The sequence below is a fragment of the Monodelphis domestica genome, chromosome 1 (genome assembly GCF_027887165.1).
Source record: "Monodelphis domestica isolate mMonDom1 chromosome 1, mMonDom1.pri, whole genome shotgun sequence".
Classification (NCBI taxonomy): Eukaryota; Metazoa; Chordata; class Mammalia; order Didelphimorphia; family Didelphidae; genus Monodelphis; species Monodelphis domestica.
Window position 1 is genome coordinate 247,514,704 of NC_077227.1, and position 6,924 is coordinate 247,521,627.

At 36.5% G+C, this 6,924-nt stretch overlaps 1 long non-coding RNA gene across 1 annotated transcript in view; it reads left to right on the forward strand.

The window, feature by feature from the left end:
- LOC103105979 (uncharacterized) overlaps window positions 1-6,479 on the forward strand; it is a 30,805-nt gene extending 24,326 nt beyond the window's left edge. The window contains exon 3 of the long non-coding RNA XR_008914953.1: window positions 6,062-6,479. This is a non-coding gene — a long non-coding RNA (uncharacterized LOC103105979). The remainder of the gene's footprint in view (window positions 1-6,061) is intronic.
- The last annotated feature ends 445 nt before the right edge of the window (window positions 6,480-6,924 follow it).

The following is a 6,924-nucleotide window of genomic DNA, read 5'->3' on the forward strand; positions in this document are numbered from 1 at the left end:
AGCCAATCTATACAATCACTGGGCATTTACGTGGATTATAAAAAGGGTCATGTTATATTTTATAATGCCTCAGAAAGATCTCTTCTATATAGTTCCACAGGTGACTATTTTCAGAAGCCTCTTCGTCCTTTTTTCTCTCCTTGCCTTTTTAATAAAGGAAGTACCTCTTAATCACTCATTGCCTTTACCAGCAATAATCAGAATCCAGATGTCAGTGATGCTAATTATTATCAGACTTTTAATAAATGACTTCCAATAAATTGTAATAAAATGACCCTAACAAAAGAAAGAAAAGTTGTCCATGACTGAATAATTGCACAACAACACTACTGCTACTATTATGGTGGGACTTAAAGCTATAGGTCTCATGAGAGATCTTCTGTTAATTTCTCACTACAACAGAAACTCTGCATTTCTGTTCTCCTCCTGCAGACATTCTACCTAGCTTCACTGGGGATTTTCCATCCCTCTCTGTTAGCTACATGGGGAATCCTATTGAGCCTAGGACAGGTATGAGGCACTAATCCATTGCTATCTTCTCAGGGAATGCTTGTGTTCCCTACATCTTTCAGGTTACTTTACAGGATTATACTCTCAGGTTATAGAAGTAATCTTGCTGGTTTTGTATGTTTGTTCATGAATCAGTAATTTCCCCAACAGTGTGCGTGATTGATATTTCTTCCCCCCAGAAGACTGATTGTTTTATTAAGTGGGGTTTGGCCCACCAAAAGCCTTATGGTTATTGCTTTAGTTTTCTATAAAATGGAGTTTAATATTAGCACTTATTTCCCAATATTGTTGTGAGGGTTAAAGGAGATAGTATTTGTAAAGCTCTTTGTAAACTTTGAGGTATTATATATAATATTAGTTATTGTTATTGCCAAAAATAGATAGTGGGTCCTATTTCTTAATAGTTCTAAGATTCTCTTATCACCTTAGTAATTTTTATGGGAGAATGTGAAAATAGACATTTTAAAAAATATTTCCCCATTACATATAAAAGCAATTTTAAAACTTTTTTTAAGTTTTGAATTCCAAATTCTCTCCCTTCTTCTACCCTTCTCTTCTTTTTTCCTTCCCTGTCTTCCCCACTCCCTGAGATGGTAAACAGTCTTATATAGATTTTACATGTGCAATTATGTAAAATATTTTTCCACATTAGCTATTTGAGTAGGAAAGATCTCAAATAAAAAAAGAAGGAAGGAAATGAAATATACTATGTTTCAGTCTTCATTCAGGCTCTATCAGTTCTTTCTCAGAGAGCAGATTAGCATTTTTCATTAAGAGTCTCTGGGATTGTCTTGCTGAGAAGAACTAGATCTTTCACAGTTGTTTATTAATATATTGCTATTACTGGGTACAGAGTTCTTCTGGCTCTGCTCACTTTGCATCAGTTCAATTTTTTAAAAATTATTCTGCTTGCTATTTCTTATAGCACAATAGCATTCTATCACTATCCTAACTTGTTTAGCTATACCAATGGATGGACAATTCCTTAATTTCTAATTCTTTACTATCACAAAAAGAGCTACAATAAATATTTTTGTGCAACAAATGGGTTCTTCTCTAACCCCTTTTTATCTCTTTGGGATACAAATCTAGTGCTGATATTGGTTAGTCTAAAGGTATACACAATTTTAAAGTCCTTTGAGCATAGTTCCAAATTGTTCTCCAGAATAGCTGCATCAGATCACAACTCCACCAACCATGTATTAGTGTCCCAATTTTCTCACATCCCCTCCAACATTTATCATTCTCCTTTTCTGTCATATTAGCCAATCTGATAGGTGTGAGGTGATACACCAGAATTGGGAAACAGAATTTATTAAGGATTTTCCCCTTTCTCCAGTAACCATAACATTTTTGGTGAAAGAATAGTATCTTCCTAACAGTATACATTCCAGCAGTGGTTTTTGGAGAAAAATAGGCAATGTTTATAATAGGCTTGGGGTCAAGTCTTAATTCTACCATTTAACCTTCTCTATGAAGGCAACATTCTATATCTCAGTGAAGCTACCAAGTAATCAAAGATAATTGAGACTCAGTAGCTTCTCTCTTCAAGGAACTGGCAAATATCTATGTTCTTGTAATCAATGTGTATAAAATACTTCTAAGGTGTGAAAGGAAATTCTTTATTCCCTTTGTCTATTTTGAGTTACTCAATCAAGAACTTAAAGTACCCCTACTTAACACTAAGTAAGAGAGTTCACAAGTCATTTATTAGAAAAAGTTCACACCTCCAAAGGTCACAAGCACTGCTCCCACCCTCCCACCCCTCCTCAGTGTTAGGCAAATTGAGAAGCTGTGATTGGTTCCTGTGAAGTGGGGGAGTGACAGGAAGTGATTTGGGGAAAGGGTTATAAAAGGCAAGACCCAAAAGAAGATTGATTCTTTCTGGAGTTTTTTGGAGAGACTTTTCTCCCAGACACATATTGGGATGGAGCTTTCTGCAACTGGATAGGCTTGCTGGTTGAATGAATGGAGCCAAACAAAGAGACTTGTGTAGTATCACCAGGACTCCTGGCTTAAAAGACTACCACAACTCCACATGGAAGCCTGGAACTTGAGTGAGCCCTTGTCAGGTGGTAAACTGGACTTCTTCAGACAGAAATTATAGGTAATCTAGCTAGGCAATACTTTCTACTTCTTCCTATATTTCTCTTTTATTATATCTATTAAATTCAGTTGTTAAGAACAGCTAACAGACTTGTGACTTAAAAGAGTTCATTTTATAAAAGATGATCACAATCTTATATTTTTTTAACTCTTTATTATTTAGTCAAACCAATTTTAATTTTTACAAAGGAATTATCTTTACAGGGGAATAATCTGGATGTACTAAGAGAAAAAAAAAGATACCACTACCTATGTCTTTCTATTCTTTTTCCCACCAGGATCCTAAAACTATAGTACTGCCACTAGATATGATAGACTTTTACAGATTATAGAATGTGAACAGAAAGAAATATACAATTAGTATACCTATTCTTCTACCTGTGGGTGTCACCTTCACAAAAACCTACAATGTATCAGGATATAAAAATCTGTCCCCCAAAATTCAGAAAAATAGATATATTTAAAAAAAATTTAGGATCACAATAAATTAAAAATTATATTCCTTTATAATAATACTGCCTAAATTAATTTATTTATTAAATGGCATACTAAACAAACTACTAGAGGATTGCTTTATAAAGCAAAGGAAAAAATAACAAAATACATCTGGAGGAACAAAAGATAAAAAATCTCCAGGTAATTAATTTTGTCAAATGGGAAGAATAGTAGTCTACCAGTTCTAGATCACAAACTATATTATAAAGCTGTAATCATCAAAACAATTAGGTAAAACTGTTAAGAAATAGAGAGGATTGGGGGGCAGCTGGGTAGCTCAGTGGATTGAGAACCAGGTCTAGAGACCAGAGGTCCTAGGTTCAAATCCGACCTCAGCCACTTCCTAGCTGTGTGACCCTGTGCAAGTCACTTGACCCCCATTGCCTAGCCCTTACCACTCTTGTGTATTGGCCTTGGAGCCAATACACAGTATTGACTCCAAGATGGAAGGTAAGGGTTTAAAAAAAAATAGAGAGGATGATCATTTAGAACACACACAGCAAGTGCACAAAATACAAAAGCAAACAAGTACAGTAACCTATTGTTTGATAAACCCAAAGATCTCAGATATTGGGACAAAAACTCACTATTTGAGAAAACTGTTGAGAAAGCTAGAAAGCAATCTGGCAGAAACTAGATAAGGACAGCATCTCAAATCATAAGCTACAGATGGGTATATGACTTATACATAAATGTTAACAACATAAACAAATTCAAGAAGCAAGGAAATTTCTTGTTAGATTTATGGATAGAGAAAGTGTTTATGAATAAAATAAATATAAATACAGTTAGAAGAGAAGCAAGTAAATGGGAAAAATCTGTTTAGTAAACTTTTCTGACAAAGATCTCATTTCTAAATAGGAACTTGATTAAAATTTATAGGAATAAGAGCTATTTCCCAATTGATAAATGAACCAAGGATATTGTGAAGAGTGAATCAAACTCTTTGCCTATCAATCAGTGACTTTTAAGTTAATAAAAAAAAAAAAACTCAAGTACCCCTAATTAGTAACTTACTAATTACTCATACACTAAGTATGAGAATTCACAAGTCACTCCAGAGGTCATGCCTCCTCCACCTCCCCCAGTGCTAGGCAAATTGAAAGACTGCAATTGGTTCCTATAAAGTAGGGAAGGGACAGGAAGTTACATGGAAAAAGGAGTATAAAAAGTCCTGAACTTCTTGTCCTAGGAGCTTCTTCTTTGGAGTCTCTACTACTTGGATCTTTTCTTTTGGATTTCTTCTTTGGAGGGTGCTCCTTGGGGCTTTTGAACTTTGACTGCAACTTGGAGCTTTGTGCTTTTCCAGTGGAATTTTCAGCTTTGGGACTTTGATTTTTGGCTTTGGAGCTTCTTGGAGTTGGGGACTTTCTTGCTAGGTTCACTGCTGCCTGGGTGGGGTTAGCTCAAGACAGTTTTTCTGCATTGGGACCTTGCCTGGATCCTGCCTGACCTTCTGGTGAGTGACTAGAATTCCCACATGGAGATTGAAACTCTTGGGGAACAAGGGAGCTTCATTTCACCAGATCAGCATTTAGGGTAAGCTAGGCAGTCTCCTCACCTCTTTCCCTTGCACATTTCCCTCTTTTGATTAGCATTCCAATTAAACAAAATTGTTAAAAGGTACTAATAGTTTTCCTTATTTAAGAGATAATAACTGGTGTAACAAGGGAATCACTTTAAAAGACTGATATATATTAATTTAAGGTCGCCAACCACTTTTTATCACTCTCTTATTTAGTCAAAATCCCAATTTAACCATTATAATATGAAAAGACAATTTTCAGGAGAAGTAATCCAAATTTTCAATAGTCACAGGAATGTTCTAGATCACTATTAGTGGAATAAGAATTATGCAACTCTGAGTTTTTACTTCATACCTCTCCGATTGGCAAGGTTTGTTGGAACTGTGAACTGGTCCAGTGATTCTGGAAAGCAAGTTAGAACTCTAATCCAAAAGATAACAAATGGTGCATACCTTTTGACTCTGCAGTATCACTACATAAGCTATATCCCTAAGACATTAAATACAGGGGCAAAGAACTCATGAACCAAAAATATGGATAGCAGAGTGGCTGTTTTCCATTTTTGCTTTGTGGTAGCATGGAATTAGAAACAGAGTGACCATTAATTATGAAATGACTGAACAAATTATGGTGGAGATGAGGAAGGAGTGCACTCTAAGGATGGAGAATAGTCAGAGAAAATGCACAGAGCTAAGAGTTTGAAAAATAGCAGAGAAATCAATATCATTATATTGAAGAATAAATGGTGGCACTTCCTAACTGTCACCCTGGGCAAGTCACTTAACCCTGATTGCCTAACCCTTACAACTCTTCTGTCTTATTGATATGTCAACTGGGAAAAAAAACACAGAACTATTTAATCAGGAAAATCACTCTTCAATTAAGGAAAGGAGTTTATCACTAAATTAGGCCTACTCACAGAGCTGTAGGCTATCAACCCAAGCAGAGTCCCAGACTGGCAGCTCTGGTCACCAAATTCCTGGGAGTGCTACCAAGCTAGATGACAACTCCAAAGAGCCATTAAAGTGGGAAGCTTAAATACCTTTTTAGGGGAACTTGGGCACTGAGCATGAAAGGTATAGTTGATTGACTTTATAATGGTAACAAAGGAAGATGAGGAGTCCCAGACAGGAGTAACAGTGAGGGGCTGATGCTTTACAATGAACACAAAAAGGAAAGAACCAGCCAAGGCCTGGACTATCTAGGCAAAGGACTCTGGCCTAAGGGGAGAGACCATTGGGACAAAAGAGATACTCAACACCTGATGGGATTAGCCATCCCCAATTAAACTACTTTAAAGTCTATTGTTAGTCTGAGACTAGTGAAATTGGATTTTTCCTCAGGGAGAAAGTCATGTGATAAGGTCATACTTGGTACTTTTCACCTTTAATCTAACTAAAATGGGGGTCCTTGAATCTTACTAGGCTACAAGTTTGAGGGCTTCTGGATTCCACTTTGACAGATACTAAGAAAGAAGGTAAGCTTTGGTTGGGGGTAAAGGGAAAGAGCATATTGTGGGGAGTAAGATATAAGAAAACTAGAAAGAGGAGGGACTGGGTATAAAGGGCTTTAAATGCCAAATCAAGGATTTTATATTTGATCTTGGAAGTGATATGAAGTCACTGGAGTTTACTGAGTAGGAGGGTGACATGGATGGACTTGTTCTTTATATAAAACATTTTGGTGGCTGGAGGATGAATTGGAGAAGACAGACAACTGAAGAAGGCAGACTCCCTATCAGGTTATTGCAGTAGTAGCAATAGTTATCAGAGAAAGGGGTATATTTGAGAGATATTGCAAAGGAGAAATTGACATTTTGAAAACAGATTAGAAATTAGGGGATTGGGGTTGAGAGATAGTGAGAAGTCAAGGCTGTGAATAGGAGAGGCTGAGAGGATAGTGTTGTTGCCCTTGGCAATAATGGGGAGTTTAGGAGGTGGGGAGGGTTTATGTTCATTAAAATAATGAATTCAGTCTCAGACATTTGAGATTAAGATTTCTATAGGATATCTAACTCAAAAAAATGTCTGAAAGGCAGTTAGAGATGTGAGATTGGACATTAGCATAGAGGTTAGGACAGGATAGAAGTTTTGAGAACTATCAGAGGCAGTAATTAATCCATGGGAGTTAACCCTGAGATCTTTACCCTTGATCTTATCCTCTTAATGTAGCAGAATGCCTCCACTATAATCCCCTCTGTTTTATATCCAAGCTCTCCCAATCTACTGGTTCCATCCCTGCTGCCTACACATGTCATTTCTTGAAGAGCTTTAAAAAAGCTCTAGCT